The 22,806-nt window shown below is 41.2% G+C and overlaps 2 protein-coding genes across 3 annotated transcripts in view; both read left to right on the top strand.

Annotated features, from left to right (window-relative positions):
- ferry3 (FERRY endosomal RAB5 effector complex subunit 3) overlaps positions 1-2,130 on the top strand; it is a 38,214-nt gene extending 36,084 nt beyond the window's left edge. For both annotated transcript variants that reach the window (XM_078257863.1, XM_078257862.1), the window contains exon 14: positions 1-2,130. This exon is cut by the window's left edge and continues 759 nt beyond it. The gene's annotated coding sequence lies outside the window, so the exon portion shown is untranslated.
- Positions 2,131-6,864: 4,734 nt separating this feature from the next.
- LOC144522630 (solute carrier family 45 member 3) overlaps positions 6,865-22,806 on the top strand; it is a 49,872-nt gene continuing 33,930 nt past the window's right edge. Inside the window, exon 1 of the mRNA XM_078257865.1 lies at positions 6,865-6,951. The gene's annotated coding sequence lies outside the window, so the exon portion shown is untranslated. The remainder of the gene's footprint in view (positions 6,952-22,806) is intronic.

The raw sequence follows: 22,806 nt of genomic DNA on the forward strand, positions 1-22,806 counted from the left end.
ACCTAGGGCTGCTCGCTCATGGCAAAAATCATAATCACAATTACTTTGGTGACTATTGAGATCATGATTATTCAACACGATTACTCAATGACTCTGGAAACATCACGCACTTTTTTTAACTTTGAAAAGTGGATTTTCTTGAACTTGAAATATAACTCAACTAAAAAAACAAATCCAACCTACTGGAAACTCCTTAACATATCTTCAATCTGTAAAATAAAGCAATACATTCAACCCAAATAGATTAGATGAGATATGTTGTAGTACGCTGCCACAGCCTACTGGAAACTCTTTAACACACATTTAAGATTTTGGTAAACCATATTTCAACATATTGCAGTCAGTGAGTAACTTTTCCAAGGAAGGGGTGCGCTGGTTTTATAACACAAAAGGAGCGCGTCATCGTTACCTTGATCATCCTGTTTTCATAATCTTTGGAAGCATTAATCAAATCAAATTTGATTAATCGCCCAGTCCTAACATTACTATACAGATAGATGGAATAACAGATCTCTGCTTTACAGAGGCGCTAGGCCGTTTTGGCCATTTCTTCGCTTTTTGCTCACAGGTTTCTCTGTAGAGCTTTTTCACAGCAGACATGTTGACATGGAGGATTCAAACCCATTAATGATGGCTGCATTCCACTTAGGAGAGGCCCATGCTGACTCACTGAAATAGCTTTCTGGGACACTTGATGGAATTGAGCCATCGTTAAGGTTAGCAATTTCAGCTGTGCTTTTCCTACTATGACAAGTCAAAATGTCTGCTGTGAAAACGGTCCATGGAGCCCCCCCCTACAGCTTCGGAATAGATATTTGGCAGCTCCGATGTTTACTCATGTCTGACTCCTGACTCGGTCAGTCTGCCGTTTCCTCTTCCTCTGTTCCTCCGACAATGCTTTCCTAGCTTTCTGCTTCTTTTTTGCCGCGAGACCTGCTATCACGCGATACTTCCTGAGGCCGAGGCCGGCGGCTCGCCGGCCGAAAGTTGCAAGGGTGGATTTTCCACTCGCAGGCGCTAGGGGGGAGCGAGACGACCACCATTCAACCCGAAAAAAAAGTCATATAACCATTCCAAAGACTCGGAAGCTGTTCAGTAAAGGTTAAATGAAGCTAAAAGAAAAACTGCATAGTTCCCCTTTAAATCACGTTTTGTTTGTTTGAATGGACAGTATGAGGGTTCCTGTTAACAACACATTTCATCTGTTGAATGTTCACAAATTAGCCCTGATGTTCAGCCATCGTGTGAGATTCGGCAGTCTAAACCAATGGGTAATTAGCTTGATATTTGGGGGCTGATGTGTTTTCCAGAGATAAGTGACATAAACTTGGCTCCTCTAGTCCTTAAGACGAATGGCGTTGCTGCTGAGATGAGCAACTCGCAGGTGTTTTTATGCTGCATTGCAGTGACTTGTAGTGAGGATCACTTTTCGTGTGTGTGTGTGTGTGTGTGTGTGTGTGTGTGTGTGTGTGTGTGGGCTTGTTTAACTATATTAGTGGGGTCCAAAAACCAGGAGTCCAGTATACTTGTGGGGTCCCGACAGCTTTGTGGGGTCAAAATGCTGGAGCCCACAAGTTTAAAGGGCTGTTTGAGGGTTAAGACTTGGTTGTAGGATTAGGGTTAGAATTAGGTTATGGTTAGGGTGAGGGTAAGGGTTAAGGTTAGGCATTTAGTAGTGATGGTTAAGGTTAGGGTAAGGGGCTAGGGAATGCATTATGTCAATGACGGGTGCCCACAAAGATAGTGAAACGCTGTGTGTGTGTGTGTGGGGGGGGGGGTCCCTCCCCCTCCCCCTCTACCTCTGTAACAGCAGATGGCACTGTTCCTAAAGACAAAGATGTGAAAAAGGGTGACTACACAGGCACTTACACACTCGTCTGATTAAAAGAGATAAAGTTTAAACGAGCGTCTGCTGCTCGTTGAAATGAATCTAAAGAAATGTTAGTCCACATTCATCGTGAGCAAGAAGGGACTGCTTGTGAAAAGCTCAGACTCAGTGTTTTTTGTATCTTCAATGGTAACTGCTTGTCAAATGTGTCGAGCACTTGAATCTAATCACGTGTTTTCTGTATAATTACTGTATATGTTTACATTTTTATGTTTTGAATAAAAAACAAATCTCTCACCACACTGATTTGATGTGAATTCTTCATAAAAGCCATCACATATGCTCAAAACAAACTATTTTGGCTGATTACATTTTTTTTTCCTCCCCCTCTGCTAACAGTGGATACACTCTAGTGGCGTTTGGTTCAGCGTTTTATTTAGTGTTGATGGGTTTTCCACAGGCACATAGTCTCTCTGAAGCTAATAATCCATGTCAATCATTGGAATTACATTCCTCTTACATCTAATGGTGGCCCGTAGGCCATTTCAGATGGACTGAAATCAATTCAGCTTGTCAGAAAGTTTGCCGCAGTGGAAGATTATACGAGTTAAGAGTGTAGCAATCAAAGCAAGTTGTCTTGACTTCTTTTGAGATAAACAAGAAGGCCCGCGGGCTCTGAGAGAGTTATGACATTTAATAGCTTCATGTTGAAACCTGCAACTGTTTATATCGCACTGCCATGCTGAGAACCCACAGAATTGTAAGACTATGTATTGCTGAGTGTTTGGCATTCTTAGGATTGGTCTCAGTGGCCTGGAGTGTTGGGTTTCCTTGGGAAGACAGTGCAGGGTGTTGATTCAGAACGCAAGTCCATCTCTCCCTCCTCCTCTCTCACTTCTGGACACATGACTGAAAATGATCAGAGCAACATTCACAAACTGCATTATGAAATGTCATATAAAGCGGTTTTTTTTTTTTTTTTTTGGTAAAGAACTACAGCAAACTAAGTTCCATGTGGTAAACAAGTACCACGAGGCACCTGTTAAATGCTGTTTTGACAGAAGTTAACCCTTGTGTTGTCTTCCCGTTGCCGATGAATTTGTCAAAATTGAATTTTCGGGGCGGCCTCTAGCTCACCCAATGGGAGCGTTCGCCCCATGTAGGCTGAGTCCACTGCAGCGGCGCGGGTTCGAGTCCGACCTGCTGCCCCTTTGCTGTGTATCATCCCCCATCTGTCTCCCCCTTTCATGTCTATCCACTGTCACTATCTAATAAAGGGAAAAAGCCCCACAAAAAAATATTTAAAACAATTAATTTTCAACGCCTTTTTAAAATGTTTTTGCCACTTATTTCAACGTTGTTGTTTTTTTTTAATTCATGGTCAATAAACCTAGTTTATATGACATACCTAATTTTTGAGGTAAAACAAAACAGAAATTATGAATTATTTTGACTACTAGTTAAGATTAGAGAATGTTGAGTGGATCACAGACTGATTTATGTCAAAGTTTAGCCAGGATACTGTTTTGAAACCATTTACAAATGCTATAAAATTAAAGGTCCTATGACATGCTGCTTTTTGAATGCTATTATATCGGCCTTAGTGGTCCCCTAATACTGCATCTGAAGTCTCTTTTATATAGACCTTAGTGGTCCCCTAATACTGTATCTGAAGTCTCTTTTATATAGACCTTAGTGGTCCCCTAATACAGTATCTGAAGTCTCTTTCCCAAAATTTAGCCTTGGTGCAGAATTACAGCCACTAGAGCCAGTCCCACAATGAGCTTTCTTTAGTATGTGCCATTTCTGTGTCTGTAGCTTTAAATGCTATTGAGGAGGAGAGAGGGGGGGCAAGGTGGAGGGTGGGGGTGTGGCCTTGACCAACTGCCATGCTTCACTCGTTTGCAAGCCATGATGCCTCTCTCTCTCTCTCATGGGCGGCCAAATTCTCTGGGTGGGCAAAGCAGAGAAAGGGGAGGTAACCTTCCCCCTTATGACGTCATTAAGGGAAGATTCCAGATCGGCCCTTCAGAGCTTTCATTTTCTCAAAGGCAGAGCAGGATACCCAGGGCTTTTTTTTTTTTTTTTACATCTATCACCATTTCTAGCCACTGGGGGACCATAGGCAGGCTGGGGGAACTCATATTAATGTTAAAAAAAACCTCATAAAGTGAAATTTTCATGCCATGGCACCTTTAAATAAAATGCAATGAGAGTAATCGTAAATTTAACCTGCATGGGTTCCATACAACGTACAACGTGCATCCATGTTATTTTTCAGCAATTTGGTTGAAAGAAACCCATATTTCTGATATAAAAAACTTTGAAAACGGATCAAATTTGACCTGAGGACAACAGGCGGGTTAAACATTCTGAAATGTTCCCAATTTGGGATTGATAAAGTCTATCTAATCTAATCTAAGGCCCTCCTCAGTCAAACCAGAATAGGCTGAAGTAGCCTACTCATTGGATGGGGATGTCCAGTCACTCACAGGGACAGGACCAGGACCAGGACCAGGGAACAGTCATCATCATCTTCAGCATGGCCATAGACCATAAACTTGTTTGTCTTGAAGAGGGCGCTGTTTCAAGTCAGTTCAAGTGGAAACTCAGTAAATCAATTTACATTAGTCTTAATGATCTACATGGGCCAACTGAGGAAAACCGTAGTGATTGGTAAAGGAAGATACAATTTATATATACAGTTTATATTCCACAACATCTTGATGAGAAATGCTATTTTTTTCTCACACATGATGACAGACAGTTATAAGTGAACTTTGTGAACTTCCTTGGGAATTTCTCTGCCAGACCAGTGCAATAGTTTTACCCTTACAGAACAGAAGTATTGATGATAATTGATTTTCTTACTTCACGTAGCCTGACGTGCCTGGGAATTACAAGTCTGAGGAATGGATGGCATGCCAGCACTGGCTGGACAACAATCTGATAATATGCAAGAATTAAAGGATAGTTTGGAAAAGAATCATAAATATTGTATTGTTTGTTTTCTGACTCTACTCACACACATCATATCTGACTGTAGATGTGTGTGTGTGTGTGTGTGTGTGTTCTTTTTTAAATCCACAGGTTTATGCTTTGACAGCCCACTTGGCAAATATTAGCTGTTAGCCTACATACACGTTCAACAACCAAACTTATGGGATAAGAGCCTAATTGGTACATTGTGGAACATGATAATGATAAGTAGATGCCTGATTATTTCTGCTTCATGCAATTAATTTATAGCCATAAGATAAGATAGACTTTATTAATCCCACACTGGGGAAATTCCTGTGCTACAGCAGCTCAAAAGAATTTTTTTTACACACATCAGAATAACACAAATACAAGTAGACATAGGAGAAAAAAAGTATAAGAAATAGAAAAAACAGAATTCATTATAATAATAATAATAATAATAATAATAATAAGAATGTATACTTTATTAATCCCGCAAGGGGAAATTACAATGTTTTCACTCTGTTGTTATTACACACTTTACACAGGCCTGAATTACACACACGTGCTCAGTACCTATACATGCACTAATGGAGCAACCCAGTCTCACGGCAGTTCGTGAAATGGTCACGTTATTGAATCTATTGATTCTTGTACACCGACACGTTTATCTCGTTTATTTCGTGGTGGTCAGCACGTTTTTTAAACTAATGTATTTCAATGAGAAGCATGTTTCGTGATCGCAGCACGACTACGGTAGCGAGTAGTATGAAATGCCGAAAATCCGCGCAGGGAAATTGGTTGGGGTGGTGGATGGGTCAAACAACACAGGACTTTCACCCCGGAGACCGGGGATCGTTTCCCGCGTGTGACGTTGACTTTCCCTGTTGTTCATTTCCTAAACACAACCGTCCCGTTGTTGTCCCACGTCCCCCAGAGACCGCGGATCGTGTCCCGGCGTGTGACGTGTCCTTTCCCCGTTCTTCTTTTCCTAAACCCAACCTCTGTATAGATGCTTCCCATTACATGCTGACCACCACAAAATAAACGAGATAAACGTGTCCGTGTACAATGAAATAGAAGAGAATAGGTAATTAAAATGGTAACGTTAGTCAATAAATAATAATATCAGAAGCGTTATTTAAAAAAAAAAAAAAGCATGACTAAATAAAAACAAACATTCATTAATCTATTTATTTATTTACTCAACTGTTTGTTTACGGCCGTTTTCCCTCTCACGTCACAGGTAAAGCTACCGGAACTTGCTATGTTTTTACTTACAGAAATAAAAGCTCAGTGTTACCGTTATGAGGCAGTTTGAAAAGAACATTACAAACCATTAAAATGTGTCTTTGTCTTAGTTAAAGTTAAATATGCACGCACCCTAAAGTATGTATTCGTTTATTTGTTTTTGTTTTGTATGGAGGTATTAAGTTGTTAGTCAGCAAAAAGTGCCCGTTGTCACTAGCCTGGATGAATCAGAATCAGAATCAGAATCAGCTTTATTGGCCAGGTTTGCATAAACAGACAAGGAATATAAAGAAATAAAAACAGAAAGGACAGTAAGAAATATTAAAAAAGAAAAAAATACTGTTAAATATACAGTATAACAATACAATAGAATTTACAAATTTAAAAAGAATATACAATAACAATAACAATTGAAGAGAGGGAAGGGGAAGGAATAGTACAATATCAGTGTAGTCTGAGATTTAAGATTTAAATAAAAATGTAGTGCAAGGCAGTTCAGTGCAATGGTAATGTATTAATAACAATATTGTAATTGTAAGGTTGAAATATACGTGCCAGCAGAACTTCAACATTTGAGGTCGGGAAGTTCATATTATATTATTATATGAATATTATTGTATGTTCATATTCTGACTAGAATCTGAGTATGACGACGTAAGGCTACGTTGCCACCACTGCGAGCAAGCCATTTTATACAGTCTATGGTTGCGAGTGCTTTCGGTCCGTTTATTTTGAAAGCTAAGACCGGAAGTTAAAGTTGTAACTGAGACTAGCTTGACGGCGGTGGTCACAGCTGGGTATCTGGCTCTCTACCATAGCTCTCTCTACAAGTTGAGCAACAGCGAGCGATACGTCGGGAGCGAGCAGAGCAAGTTGCTGCGCTGATTTTCCGGAGCTGCACTTAACTTAAGGTAAGTCCTTCAATGAAATAATTTATCTATTTGAAAGATACTGCACCTATTCAGCCTGGTTTATTATACGTGCTAAATAACTTAACGTTCGCTGCGTGGGTTAAAACTTCAACTTCATTGTATATGTGGCTGCTCTAACAACGGTCGACCGCGGCTTAACTGCAGACAACGGGGATACATTTCGACCCAAACATCTGCGTGTATCGCTGGTTTTGTACGACGCCAGAAACAGATTTTGGCGGAGCTGGAAATGGAAGCGTTTGGTAGTGTGTGCTTTGAGTCTGCGATTGAAAGGTGTATGGTTAGCCATGGTCCAGCAGCAGCATGGTGCTGGAAGTGTTTCCACTCTGTTTCGTTGCCTGCAGCTCAGTACCACCAGGCTCCCTGCCCGCACACACTGATGTGGTGCCAAGTGCCATGGTGGCAATAACTTCACAGACTTACACCGACAGGCTGAACCTTCTCCGTCCACACGAAAGCCTTCGTCTAATTCGCTGTGAACATTTGGCGCTGAACCCCTCTGTTTTGACACATTGATAGATATATAGAAGTGGAGGCGTTTCAGGACACCCTGTTTGAAAAGTTGCTTTCAACTTTACCAACTGACACTTAGGGCTGGGCGATATGGAGAAAATCAAATATCACGATACTTTTGACCAAATACCTCGATAGTGTTGACTATTTCACAAAATATTTACACAATGAGCCCAGCTCTAACTGACAGTGGTATTGAGCACTTTAAATGCTAACGCTGATACTTGTTGTTTTCATACGCTGGTCAAGTATTTAGTGGGTTTCAGTAGTCTGAGAGCCAGTTAAACTCAGACATACGCAGATGCAGCTGTGTGAACACAGTGCTTTGCAAAAGAACGTAAGACTTGTTGTATTGTCAGGCTACTTAATAAGAAAATGTTCTTTGTGAGCCAGCTTCGCCTTTCTACAGTTGATAGTTTGGAAGCACAACTCCTACCAGAACATGTATGGGTCTTGCTCAACAGCAGTGGTTGTTTAATAAGATGATGAATGAATCAGTGACTGCTCATGGCACAATTTCCAAGTAAGTTAGTCCTTCCTGTCGGAAACGTTAACTTCCTTGTTGCCCTGATTACTCACTGGACCAACAGATCCTGTTGCTCTGGATGGAGACCAGTGAAGTATATTGGAAGCACTTTTCCGGTGATGGCTGATCGTCACTGCGCAACCTCCAACTGAGAGAGACGACGTAAATGTGACGTGAGCAACCTGTCTGAAAGTTGTAAGTCCTCTGGTAGCTGTGCCAAGAGAAATCTCAATCATTCTCAATCTTGCAGAGACGGAGAGCGTAGGTATATGTAAGGAGATAACATAGACACAGGCTAATTATTGCTAAGTAATTAAAGTTAAACAGCTAATGTTAGTCGAAACTGCCTGGAGCTTCTCCTGTACTATACGGTAATTCCTCTACTATGCGACAGTAAGTCGCGTGGTTATGACACAATCGTTAGCCTATTTTTATAAAAACGTCTGCTACTGAGCTGTAACGTGAGGTACAAGGTAATGGAGCCTTTTATACATTGTCGTGTTTCTTTAGAAATAAACAACGGACAAATATAGTCTTTAAACGCTTCAGATGTAAAGTTATTCGCTGTCAAAGTGACGTCAAAATGAATGGGAGTGGGAGTGTTTTTGTCACTGGGATGCTAACGGGGGGTGATGGCTTGATAGCAACAAAATGGCGCCATAGGAGGTACGAGTTCTGAAGCGAAGCTTACCCCCTTGGTTATACAGTACTGTAATCACTGGAAACAAGTAGGCTACCAGAAATGTTTTCGTTACCAACTAACTGTTAATGGTGACAGTAGAGTGACATTTTAAAACCTTGTCTAAAATAGTCTGCTAATTGTTTGCTGTAAATCAGTTTATTGATGCTTAATAAAGCTCATTTTGCTCACAGGAAATTCTCAAAAAAGGTGACACTGCATTGCTCTTGTCACCCTGTTGTGGCTAGACGTTAACCTTCTTGCATAATGGATCTTTCTGGTTACTTTTGCCTCACTTTTTACAGCCTCTTTTCCTTTTCTTTCCTCATTTTTAGAGAATACAATGTCGGGAATGTAAACCGCATTTTCTACTAAGTAAACTCCTGTAGAAAGCTGTTGAGAGCTAAACATTTCCATGCTTCTTTTGTTTTGTGTGTGAATCTGGTTCTTTGGCTTGTACTAGACCCTTCAAGATCCAAAGACCACATTAAGAAGGAAGAGGATCAAAAGGTTAAACAGCTCTAAAGCCATGACAGAGGGACTTTTATTGTCATCGTGACTGTGACTCTGCCGTTACACAAAGACCTCTTTCCCCTTTCCATAGACCCCTCGAGTGTGTTATTCATTCCAACCTGGAAAATAGACTCTTCTCTTTAGCCCTGTTGGCTCCAGCAGCTCTTCTCCTCTCTGCTCTTGACAATATTTAGTTTACTTATAACAAACTTGAACTTCCTTTTTTTTTTTTTATTTATAATAATACAAATACTAATGATCTCCTCTGCTAGCATGTGTAAAACTAGTTTCCATGTGAGATCCCTAGGGTGTATAATGCGTTAACATCATCCAAAAGTATGACTGCTAATTAGTAGGCCTGTTGCAATATGCAATAAATCAATTAATCGCATGATAAATAAAAAATGAGCTTGATCATTTTTAGATGGAAATTTCCATTTTATTTATTGTTTTTGATTGTGTTTGGTTTTTATTCCAGTGCATTTTTTGTTAACAGAGACCGAGAGTCCATTTTATTTATTGTTTTTGGTTGTTTTGTTCATTTATTGTGGATAGTTAAAATGTCTTCCAGTTCCAGTGTTAAATATTCTTTAGAAATAAAAGTTTATTGATCTTTGAAAAGGTGTACCTGCATTATTATGCCATTATCATTATATTAGATGAAAATGGTCTCGGAACGACAATATTATCGTTTATCGCAATCATTTCTGGGACAAAATTTATTGGGTATCGTTTGGATTTTTTAGATTCCGATGCCGGTACCGGTACTTTTAAAACGATTCCGATTCTCAAAAAACAGAAAAATGACATCAAAGATGTAATATGTTTACTAGCGATCACGTGCAGTGAATGGTTAATATGCTTTTACGTCCGTTTTGGTGAGCCCAGAGGGAAAATATGGCATTTTAAAAGTAGCCTACATTTACGGTAGCTAGCTAACGGTAGACTACAGAGAAAGTGTGATATTTTTACGTCCGTTTCGGAGCGACAGAGGGAAAATATTTCAGTCCACACATTAAGTGGAACCGAAATTTGTGTTCTAATTTGGTCCGATTCCTACCGGTTGTGTAGGAACCGGTTATATAGCGGAACCGGGTTTCGGTACCCAACCCTACTAATTAGGGCCGCACATTATACCATTTTTTTTATCGTCATCGCGATATCAACTGGCGCAATAAACCCATCGCGAAAGACACTTTTTGTTTTTGTGTTAGTTGACAGAAAATAGCAGTAGAAAACTTGTATCTGCCATTCTTATTTTTTCAGTGGTGCCTTTTTATGTTTATTCAAAGTTCAATTTGTTTAATAAAAGAATGTTGGTTTTAAATTCAATAAGCAGTTTGTTGTATTTTAATGGAATACCGAAAGCAGCAGAATCGAGAGAGTACACTTTAATATCTGTTTATTTATCTCACGTCCACCAGCCAAACGGCTAGTGAATGTTCACATTTGACCTGCCACACCTGTTGTCCTCGGGTCAAATTTGACCCATTTTCAAAAAGTTTTTATATAAAAAATGTGGGTTTCTTTGATAGAAATGCTTCTTTACCCAGGATGCTGTAGCCAGACCAGCTGGCTGTTCTCTAACTGCTTTCTGACAGTCTCATATACCCTCGAGCCAAGCGCAGGATAACCGCCCACTGTCGAGGACACCAAGCTACTTAGGCAGACTGACGGCTTTGCCGTTTTAATCAGTCGTAGGCTGTTTATCTCCAGCTCGGAGTGCTTTCCATGCGTATACCTGGATTCTCAACGAATTACACTCGGCTTCTGCACATACAGTATATGCTTTTTGAAGACAGGTGGTGGATTATGTGGTGGGTGTGATTTTTTTTTTATTTATTTTTTTTTAGCTGCTTCTTCCTAATGCTGAGGGCCTCTTAAGCTCTGTGTCCTCTTCAAAGCATTGCGTGCTGATGTTGCTCTGGTGTCATGTGTAGCCATGAACAATCACAGGTATGCGATGGGTACAATGGTTGTCTCTCACATCAGAGAAGTGCAGGAGACAGTACTCACTTCAGTGGGAACGTGCTGGTTTATGGCTCTCATGACAATTTCTTTACATTGCTTTCAGGTTTTAACTGTCGTGTCCTCGTTTAGTCAGATTAGTCAAGTTGTGGTGCTTCAATGGCCTAAACTGAGTTTTTCTCTAGTTTTTTGTTGTGTAGACTAAGTCATGGGAGATTTTTCCTTTTGTGGCTGTGCCTCAATTTTATGCATTATTTTACTGATTTTACTACAGATTTTCTGTCTGGGGGGGAATTAGATTAAACCTTGTCTGCACTTTCGTTGGACCACTTGCCTTGGTGTTTTATGCAAACTGAGCTGTTGGCTTTGTTTATCGGTGTTTTAAGCCCCCAACGTCGCCTTCTAGGCAGCGCTGCCTGGAAGGCACTAGGATTAGGCAGCGAGTTTCTTTTTTGCAGGATGGTAGGGGAAGACTCATGAATATTCATTAGAGAACTCATCCCTGATTGGCTAACCCTGACATTCTTACCCTAAAAATAACCAATCCCGCTCCTCTTGCCTAAACATAACCAATCCCACCAGAGCAGGCAACGAGTACTAGCCATTCAGAGGGAGAGTAGGGCGGGTTCTTCCCCTACCATCCTGCAAAAAAAATGTTCGCGATTAGGCAATGGTTAGGGTTAGGTGTCTTGAAGTCGATTAGGCAATGGTTATGGTTAGGTTTAGGGTTATGGTTATGGTTATGGTTAGGGTTAGGTGCCTTGAAGTCAACGGCCGCAGCGCTGCCTGGAAGGAGACGTTGGGGGCTTAAAACACCATCGAGCGTTGGCTTTATATTAACAGAATCCATAATGGCTGCCTCTGTTTTCTCTGCCTCTGCATGAACTCCGATTTAGTTCATTTCTCCGATCCGCGTGGTATATTTTGTTATCTTTAGGCAAACTAGCATTCAAGCTACTTGGGCCTTACATACTGCTGAAGTGAATGTGTCCCTCAAGCGCTAATCATTGTAAAAACAGTGAGCTCATCTGTCAAAACAGGAGGAAGGAGGGAGAGAAAGGGTAATGGTAAAATAAAAGTGATGGAGGGGAAAGTATTTTTCTTCCCCTGTGTTTTTTTTCTGTGGAGGACAACGACCACCACCACCAATCAAAAGCAACACAACACCTGTGCAATCTGGCAAGTGCTGGAATGCACATTATTAGACCGCTATAACTCACTAACAGTGGGGGGGGAAAGGCTGATTATTAAGCAACCTGTCTGGATGCTGGATATATCATTGACGGGAAGCATGCAGAGTGCTAACGTGTTTCCCATCTCTCTGCAGACTGCGGGGTCAAAGTCCAAACTGTTTCCCCTGTAATACTGCTCTGCAGCCAGCTGGGTCAGAGAGAAAGCGAGCCTTTATTCTCCCCTAATGGGCCAAAGCTAAAAGAAAAGGTGACAGCTACCCTACCAGCCAGGAACAGCCAACATTCAGCGCTTTCATCGTTTTTGACATTATGGCTGCATTCTCACAGTTGTTGCTGGGAATGTTAACAGCCAGTTTCCTTTATGTCATGACTAGGGGTGTCACGATTCTAAGGTCACGGTGCGATTCGATTCTCGATTTTTACATTTTTTCTTTTTTTTAAAGCACAGGTTGCTATGCCATTTTCGATTTAAAATCAAAATCGTGACACCCTTAGTCATGACAAGGGTTTTTAATAAAAGACGGTTATGACTGAGGAAAAACAAGTCAATTGATCAGTAAGTAACTGAGAACTGTTCTCTCTGAGAACGATCAAAAAATTGTTGGTGAACATGTTTATTGGTAATTAAACAGTGTTTCCTCTATGTTGATATTACAGCGGCGGCCCGCCACGGTAAAATTTCTGCCGCCACGGTATCAGAAATAGGGCAGACACACAACAGGGTTTCCGCTATGTACGCCGCGCACCGCCGCTCCTTCAGCTGTTTATGAAAAGTCATAAAGTCGTAATTACACAACTCTGCAGAGCCGTGTGCTCTACTGAACTCAAGCGAACTGTCATCTGCTCTCTCTCCCCTTTAGGGTGAGCAACTGGAACAGTGACAGGACGTCATCACTCGCGAAGTCATGGCAACCAAATAAACAACAGGACGAGTTCTACTTGTCACTCAATCTTAGGCAAAGTGACAAACGGCGACGAAAGCCACGACATGAAATCCGCACTCACGCGGGTCCCGTGAAATATGACAGCTACAATTTATGGGAAAATAGCATTGTGGACACTGAATTTGATGAATTTGCTGTTTATCAGACCCCAGATGAGACGAGACGCTAACGTTAGCGAACGCTGCGGTGACGGTCCCTCTGCCTCTGACTCCCCGCTGCAGGAGACGCTGTATTCCTCCGACACGCTGTAGTAACGTTACTGATTTAAAACCGTTTTCCAGGTTAGTGGGGGTGCATAGCGCTCAAAACCAACATGAAAAACGTAGCTAGTAATGTTCACTCAGCGTTTAGTTTAGTTGTTAAACTGTGTGTAAAATGAGCGGTGACGTGAAATCACCCTACGGTACCGTCTATTTGCTGGATGGTTTCAAGGTAACGGTCGGTAGCTAACATTAGCAGATAAGCCTGTACTTTTTTTTTTAATTCTCAAACTTTATTGAGTTTTAATTTTACAGCAAACAAACAGAGGCAAAATTAAAATACACAACTGTATTGTGTTGATAATGAAATATCAGAGTGAGGGCACTAAAATAAGATAATAAGGATAGAATTATACTTAAAAAAAATAAAAGATAAATACAATAGAATAGACAGTCCATGAAGCCGTACTTTTTGACGTTCAATATTTTTTTTTATAAACGTTCAAAAATATTCATGTAAGACAGTGGTTCACGTTTATGTTGTGTTTAAACCCCCTACCGCCAGATGGCTATGCTGAGACGCACCACTAGTGTCCTCGCCCAACAGTGCCTAACAATGCCTAGCAGTGCCTAGCAGTGCCTAACAGTGCCTAGCAGTGCCTAACAGTGCCTAGCAGTGCCTAACAGTGCCTAGCAGTGCCTAGCAGTGCCTAACAGTGCCTAGCAGTGCCTGACTTTTTGCTAGAAGCTAACAATGTAGCTATGGCTGAACTTTGGCCTACTTTAGCATATAAACATTAGCTCACTAAGAACCTGTGAACCACAATCCCAAACTGGCAGTTTGATTTTCTGTGTACTGAATTGTTTACCTAAAGTAAACTTCTTTGACTTTTATGAACATCATTTATTTTTTTAAATATTAGTTTTTCTAAAATTATACTTACAAAAAATCCCAATCGATCGCCTTACGCACAGTATCGAAATATATTGCAATATATAGAATCGTGACCCATGTATCGTGATACGTATCGTATCGCCAGATTCTTGCCAATACACAGCCCTACCATCCTGACTCCTTAAACACCATATTAGCATTTGGAATACACCATTGCCTATTATGGTCTTGAACAGGACTCCATTTGCTCTGGACTCAGTCTTGACTTGGTTTTGACTGCCTTTGGACTTGGTCTTGACTCCAACTCGACAGGACCTGGTCTTGGACTTGACTTGGACTCGATTAAGTTGGTCTTGCCTACAGCCCCGTCACATACTAACACCTCTCTCTCACTCTCTTTTTGGGGCATCGTGGATCAGAGCCCCCCTGGGACCACTCCTGGGATCATGGCTAACTTTAACTGGTGTGAGAGGGTGAAGGCATAATATAATTCAGGCATCTATCTAGGTTATGTGTGTTCTTTTAATATCTGGTCTGATTAAAGACATGAATTTTCCCTATCTTCTCTTCAGTTTTGCATGAAATCGCTCCATGCCAATGTGTGTGGGTGCACTGGCACCAGTTCAGTTCTCTAGTGGCTTGCTTGGCCAACTGCTTTTCTCTTTAGTCCTAATGTGTTTTTTTTTGTCATTCAAACTTGAATGCACTGTAAAACAATGGGTGAAATGTGCCAACTGCACAGCAGTTTCTTAAAACAGAATGATTTTAGTAACTTATGGGAACATGGCATTCATTTGGTACGGCTGGCAAAAGTAACTGTCTACTGATGTTTATCTTTCTCCTCCCTGTGCAACACAAGAATAAATGATAGAAGGATACTCTGTGTCTTTCCGTTGGCGAGCAAAAAAAAAAAAACAACAGACCCAACAGTCTGACTCTATTTGTGTTGTTCCTAATTCAATTTACTGACTTTACTTAGTTCTGCCAACATGGTTCAAGTGTGGAGCGGACTGCGTGGCATTGAAGGCAAAACAGCCTCAGGTCCAGCTCTCATGAAAGGTGGGGAACCGACGGCAAACAAGCCCGTCGCTTTTCCATAATTCCTTATTAATGAGAAGCACTACTTGAGAGTTTGACATGGCTGGTAAACCACAGGACAGGCCCTAGAGCAGGGATAACACCGGCTTGTCCTTTGACATTTTTCCATGGTGATAAGGACTTGGCCAGATGTTTGCAATATATATTCACACTCTCTTTGACTGAAGTCGGAGAAGCCCTAGAGAGTATGTAAAGTGGCAGATCTGGAAAGAGCAAATCTGGTAAGGCGTTTTTAGTGTGCCAAATTATGAATGACCCTGCCACCTCCTAATCATTTCTTAGTGAAACTACCAGAAAAACGCCAGGCAAACGGGACAGTGAAAGGTTTCCAACTGGAATCAGCCCTCTGAAGTTTGTCTCTGTGAATGGGAAAACGGCATATTATAAGACACCACAGTGTTCTCTTTCATGTAGCAAGCTGAAAGGGATGCTATTGAGTGTTTGAGGGAGACCTTTGATATGTGAGATGCTCTGTGCCTTGTGAAAAGGACCAAGCTTATGATTTGAGTCAATATATGTGTGTGTGTGTGTGTGTGTGTGTGTGTGTGTGTGTGTGTGTGTGTGTGAGTGCTTTGATGCCTGCTCCTGCCAGTACAATGTTTTTGCCAGAAATGTTTTGTACAGCTGACTGAGAGGATCAGCCATCATGGACCATACAGCTTGCATGTGTGAAAAGGCGCCTTCTCATGCACATCTGTACTGTACAGTACACACGCACGCATGCACACACACACACACACACACACACACACACACACACACACACACACACACACACACACACACACAGATGCCCACAGTCACATCTAATGGAATTGCTGTTCCTCTTTAGTTGACAGTAAACAATGTCCCGTTTGTGAACTCGTGTTGGTAGTTTGATATTGACTTGAGTGTCCAATGTTTAGAGGACATGATTAAAATAGAGGAAGGAAAGAGTTGTCTTGATTACACGTTTCTTGTGTTGGCATGCTTTTCATCTTGTAGAGCTGATGATTGATGATTTCTTATTTCTCAGAACGCCCAGGGTAGCCCTTCCGCCTTTTAGTCTGCGTTTATGTGTTTTATGTGTGTGTGTGTGTGTGTGTGTGTGTGTGTGTGTGTGTGTGTGTGTGTGTGTGTGTGTGTCAGCATGCCTTCCTGTGTATTCTACTGGATAGCGAGGAAGAGAGAGGACTTTGCCCTTCTCTTCCATCTTTACCATCTGCTTTGTGTAGCATTTGACTGAGGCGTTAATCATTGTGCCTTGGGGCCACTACTGCTCTGACAACAGCTGGAAAAAGGAGATGGACCTGTTGATGTCCATCTGTCCTGTCTGTCAGTCCTCTATGCACTGCTGTATTAACTGTAACTATGCAGCTGGAAGGTTCATAACCTTGGTGTTTCTTGAGAAACAGCTGGAAGGGCCTTCCTGGCACCATTTCCTCTATCCATAATGTCTCTCAGCCTTTTCTTCCTATAAGTCACAAAGTGACTACCAAGTATTTTTTATTTTTTATTTGCTGACTTGCAGAAATGACATGGTATGGAATAATCTTATGTCCCCTATGAGTTTGTGATTTCTTTATTAGGTAACATTATACAGTATTTGCAACCAGATATTACTGATTAAACAGCGTTGACTAAGACTTTTTAAATTTTTTTTTATAAAATCAGTAACAATTCAGGTGAAGAGTGGTACTGGAGCACGGGAGACACGGAGAGGAATTCCAAATCAAAACCCCACAAAATGATAATACATTTTAGATTAACTTGTGAGAGAAGATTGAGGGAAAAGCTGCTAAAATCTTACTTTGCACGGCAGCTGGATTATCGCGATATCACGCGAGAATTGCGGGATCGCATATTGCACAAAAATCCATTTTGTCAGTCTGTCAAGAAAATGCACTTTTGTCCGGACGGCAGCAGACCGAGCCAATTAGCGTCCAGTGAGTAGCTACAGCTACAGGCGTGGTTTAGGTGTGTGACTGCCGTGACTGTTCGTTTTAAGGCCCGGACACACAGAGCCGACGGCCAAACGTCAGCAGGAAAGGCAGTTGGGCTGATCATTCTCCCCAAATTGGTCATAAAAGTGCTTCGGAACACACCAAAGCGACGAGACGTAATACGTGTCCATAACAGCAGGCGGAGCTAATCTGTATTGTCACCCAAAAGATTGGACGAACAGGTCTTGTTTCTCCGGAAATTCAAAGACAGACTGTCATGGCGGCTTGTTCAGAATACGATCTCATATTGTACTGAAATAGTTAACATTTTAAGCGAGAAATAGGCCATGCAGTTGCTGAATCTGTCTTCATTTCAGATCAACAAAGGAAAGATTTTCGTCAGATTTTGAGAGACTCTAGTCACGCTCATTCCGCTCCCCGTTTCCGGGTTAGCACTCTACCAATCAGATGGGTCATATGAGTCCGACTGCCGGCAGTGCCCGCCCCGCCGATTATACGTCATGTGTCAAATCGGCCAAAATGAAGGACGACGGCTCCTCCTCCGACTGACGACGGCACGGAACACACCGAACAGACTCGAGTCACCGACCTCGCCAGACTGTCCAACAGACGATTATCGGCTCTGTGTGTCCGGGCCTTAAAACAACAATGGCTTGCATGATTTTATAATCCCTGCATTTTTGTTGCAAAAAAGTCACAGATATCTTAGCAGAAAGTTGAAAAATGTTGCATTTACTTCACACAAGAGCAGCCATTTTCCCCTGTTGCCATGGGAACGTTATGACGTGACGTAATTACGCGACGTGAACATCATCGAAAAGCTGCAAACCCCGCGATGAAGCCGCGATGAAACCACAGTTTTTGCAAGTTCCCGCAATTTCATCGCATAAAATTGCATAAATATCCCGCATATTCCATCGCATTTTTTAAGAAAACGTGACGCATAATCAAGGGTTTTTGCCCGCAACAATCACAAAAAAACTCACAAAATATATATATGTGTGTGTGTGTGTGTGTGTATATATGTGTGTGTGTGTGTATATATATATATATATATATATATATGTATATGTATATATATGTATATATATGTATATATATATATGTATATATATATATATATATACACACACATAAATAAACAAGAATCTCGTTATGTCAAGTTAGAAACAAGAGCAGGTTAATTGTAGATAATAAAAGACAGATGCCTTAAAAAAAACAAATGCTTGGTGCTTTAAATTTAAAGGCAAGTCGTCCAATGTCTTTGGAGATTCTGGGAGCAAAGAAAAAGGGGTCCTCAGTATGTCTCAGACTGTAAGTTGATCTATATGGGATTAGATGTTGTTTTAAATAAGGAGGATAATTAAAGAAAATTGATTTAAAAATAAACTGCAGCCAGTGAGACTGCCTTCTAGATTTAGGTGTTAACCAATGAAGTGACTCATACATCAGGCAATGAAAGGTTCTATAAGGACACCTCAGAACAAATCGACAGAGACTGTTATAGGCTACATTGAGAGGGATAAGATTTGTTTCAGAGGTATTCTGATAAATAACATCTGCATACATCTAATTTTGGTAGTAGAAGCTGTGAAATAATCCCTTTCCTGACTTGTTGTGTAAAACAGTTGATAGAACGATATAGTATTCCCAGGCTACAGTTTATTTTCTTAACAACTGAATCAATATGTGGTTCAAAAGAAAGCTGAGAGTCAAGGAAGAGACCAAGATATTTAGATTCCTCCACTTTCTCAAGTGTTGTCCCATCCAAAAAGCGAGTTGCATTTGGTCGGTAATTAGAGCCTTAGCCAATAGCAGTGATGTGGGTTACCAGAGTAAGCTAATCGATAAAGTTACAGTGTTTCCCACAGATTGCAAAGCAATTTGTGGCGGGGGGGAATACTTATTTTCGTAACAATCAAGTATCAAAAACTGAGGAGGACATGCTGTTGGACGCTGTCCTCCTCTCCTACTTCAATGCCTAACGAATCTCTCCCTGACCCTGTCTTTCACTGGTTGAAGCCTGAAAATATTGTAAACAATTTAATAACATAACTAATATAACTAATGTGGACCACACGTTAGGCAGTTGTAACGTTAGACCAGCAACTCCCGTGTTCTGCGAAATAAAACTACTGTTTTTGTCAAAGAAGTCTGGTTTGTTTAAAGAGTAATATACCGGCTTCAGTTCCCCATCGGAAAGGTCTGTCTTGCAGCAAGGTCAAGTGATGAAAATATTCTAAACATAGCGTAAACTTAAACTGATATTGATATTTTTTTTTTTTTTTTTTTAGATTTCTCACATTTTAAGTGAGAAATAGGCCGTGCAGTTGCTGAATCTGTCTTCATTTCAGATCGACAAAGGTCAGTTTAAAAGATTTTCGTCAGATTTTGAGAGGCTCTAGTCACGCTCATTCCGCTCACCATTTCCGGGTGAGTCCCGACTGCCCTGTCTCCGACTGAGCAAGTCAGGACGGACGACGGCACGGAACACACCGAACAGACTCCAGTCACTGACCTCGCCAGACTGTCCAACGGCCGATTATCGGCCCGGTGTGTAGCTGCCTTTACATTTCGTGCCTCAGTACGCTATTCCAGTGAGCCAGTATGCACAACACCAGGACCTCCCCTAAGTAGAATGCAGTCATCATTAATATTAATAAATACACCTGTGCTTTTACTATGGCATGTCAAAATGTCTGCCATGAAAACGGTCTATTAATGTTTCTAAAAGCATCATGAGTAAGATTGTGTTCCCCAATGGACATTTATAGGCATTTCTGTCTGAACTCTAATGTGTTAGTTGTAATCCAACAGCCCATGCATCATCCTGTAGGGACACCTCTTTTCTCAGTAGACTACATATACATGTCCTGCAGTGAGGCTCCTTTTCAGGAAGAGATCCTACTAGCAAGCAATGCTCTCATTCTTTTTTTTTTTAGGGAACTTCAAAGCTGTGCTTTTTCAATTAATGTTTGTCTAGCTAATGGATCTGGATGAAAGTATTACAAGATGTTTAGTATCTTTAGTATCTGTATCTTCATGCATGATTTTCTTATGAAATGATTATAATAAAACTAGCTTCTTTTTTTTTGTACATGATTTGTTACCATTTATTTGCCTGGTGGTTTTATTTGGTCCAAATCTGGTAGTTCTTCATCATCTTCGTTCTCAGTTCTGTGTGAAACATCCCGTGCGGCAGACAAAATGTAGGAAAGGAAGGAAAATGACTGATTTGTTCTGGGAAAAGGACATTTGCACGATCAATATGATGTTGCATGGGTTGTTGTTAAGACATTTTGATAAAATTATACAATAGAGTTGGAATTGTGTCAGTAATTATTTGACAGAGCAGATGTTTTTGGCAGCTTTTTTGTGGACTTGGGTGCGTCTTTTTATTAAATCCAAAATTAACAAAGCATGTGATAATACTAGATAATGGTGCACCCATATCACAATGGAAACTACATTCTTTGGGGAAAACCCTGCATTTCTCGCCGACACATGTCAAATTTACAAAAAAGTGTCACGTGTCATACCTGAAATTCGATACGTAGGAAAAATCCAAAAAAACTTAAAATTAACGTTGTTGCTCAGAGTTCATCTTCTCAGGCGTAGGAACAGACGTGTGTAAAAGTATGACTGATCCTAAAGGGGATGCAACATCATGTGTGCCTCTTGGTGCAGCTTTATGGATCAATTCTTCATTTCATGATTTCATTTTCATTATTTATGATACTGAGGCAGCTGTGACAGTTCTGTGGCGGTGTGCAACAGATGGCCCTGTGTAAGTAAAACACTGATGGGATTCTTGAGTCCCTTAAGGGACAATTTAGAAGAGACTTGGACCATCTATGTTACTGTATGTCCTAGTATAGATAACTCCTGGAGAATGTTAACTGTCTGATGCTCTTAGATGGCCATTGGAGTAGGGCTAATCCTAAAGGTGTTACATGTTAAAAGCTATTAGGTATGTATAGAAGCTCTGTGTTGTTTAAGCATCGGCTTCACGTATTTACTTAAAGGTTAATTTGCTCTGGAAGCACACAATGAGTGATTGATCCTTCCCATCCATCTCTTTGTGCTATGTATAATGTGGGTGACATTTAGGCTTTATTGGGTCCCTGCTGCTATGCCAAGAGTAGTGGTCTTTGAGTTTGATGTCTGACACACTGTTTTGGTTTCCTTGGTTTATCAAAGCAGAGAGCAGTGTGTTGTAGCTTATTCTGGGCACGTTGGGTTTGGCCAGCACTGCAGAAAAAGCTATGGAAATAAAACCTTCTTTGCCTGGCCAGAGTGCTTATGCGTCTATAGCCAAAGCTGTAGTCAAGCACACACACACACACACACTGTTAAGGCAGTGACACACCAACCCGATAATCGGCTGTTGGACAGTCTGGCGAGGTCAGTGACTCAAGTCCGTCTGAGACGGCCGACCTGACTTGCTGGGTCGGAGGGCGGGCAGTCGGACTCCATGACCAATCTGATTGGTGGAGTTAGAGTGCTAACCCGGAAATGACGAGCGGGATGAGCGGGACTAAGCCTCTCAAAATCTGACGAAAATCTTTTAAACTGACCTTTGTCGATCTGAAATGAAGACAGATTCAGCAAATGCACGGCCTATTTCTCGCTTAAAATGTTTTAAGAAACACGTTTCGGTGAACTATCTTATGAAATCGTAATCGTAAAACATGAGATCGTATTCTGAACCAGCCGCCATTATGCCTGGTTGAAAAATCCGGGAGAAGCCAGACCCACGTGACGCGTTCGTCCAATCAGCTGCCAGTTTTCATTTTTTGGGCGACAATACAGATTAGCACCGCCTGCTGTTATGGAGACGTATTACACGCTCAAATCTGCGTCGCTTCGATGTGTTCCGAGGCACTTTTTGGACCTCTGGGAGCCGACTGATCAGTCCTACTGCCTTTTCTGCCCATGGTCGGACGTCGGGTTAGTGTGTCAGGGGCTTTAGAAACCTTGCACAACAAAAGGTTAAAGATGTGTAAGGTTTTGGTGCAGTATCATTTTATGTCGCAACATAGCAATTTGGAGAAAGAACCGTCAGCTGGTTGGGGAAAGTAAGTGTCGGGTATGTGTGGAACTTTCATTTTTGGGTGTTTGAGTTTTGGCTGAAGACACACAATGAAAACCTTATTATTATTCCTAGTTAATTATTAGGCTACTAGGAGGGTGTGTGTTTGAGATATGCATATTTGTACTTGGGGTGGGTATTTAAACACCGTTGAGATAATATACTATTGCCAACTACTTTTGAAGGAAGGGCATTATTAGTTTTGTGTGTGCTTGTTGGGTTCCAGATTTATTTGAACAAAAGATTTGTGAGGGCTAAGACATATTCGGT

This window comes from Sander vitreus, chromosome 8 (assembly GCF_031162955.1).
Source record: "Sander vitreus isolate 19-12246 chromosome 8, sanVit1, whole genome shotgun sequence".
NCBI classification, from domain to species: Eukaryota; Metazoa; Chordata; class Actinopteri; order Perciformes; family Percidae; genus Sander; species Sander vitreus.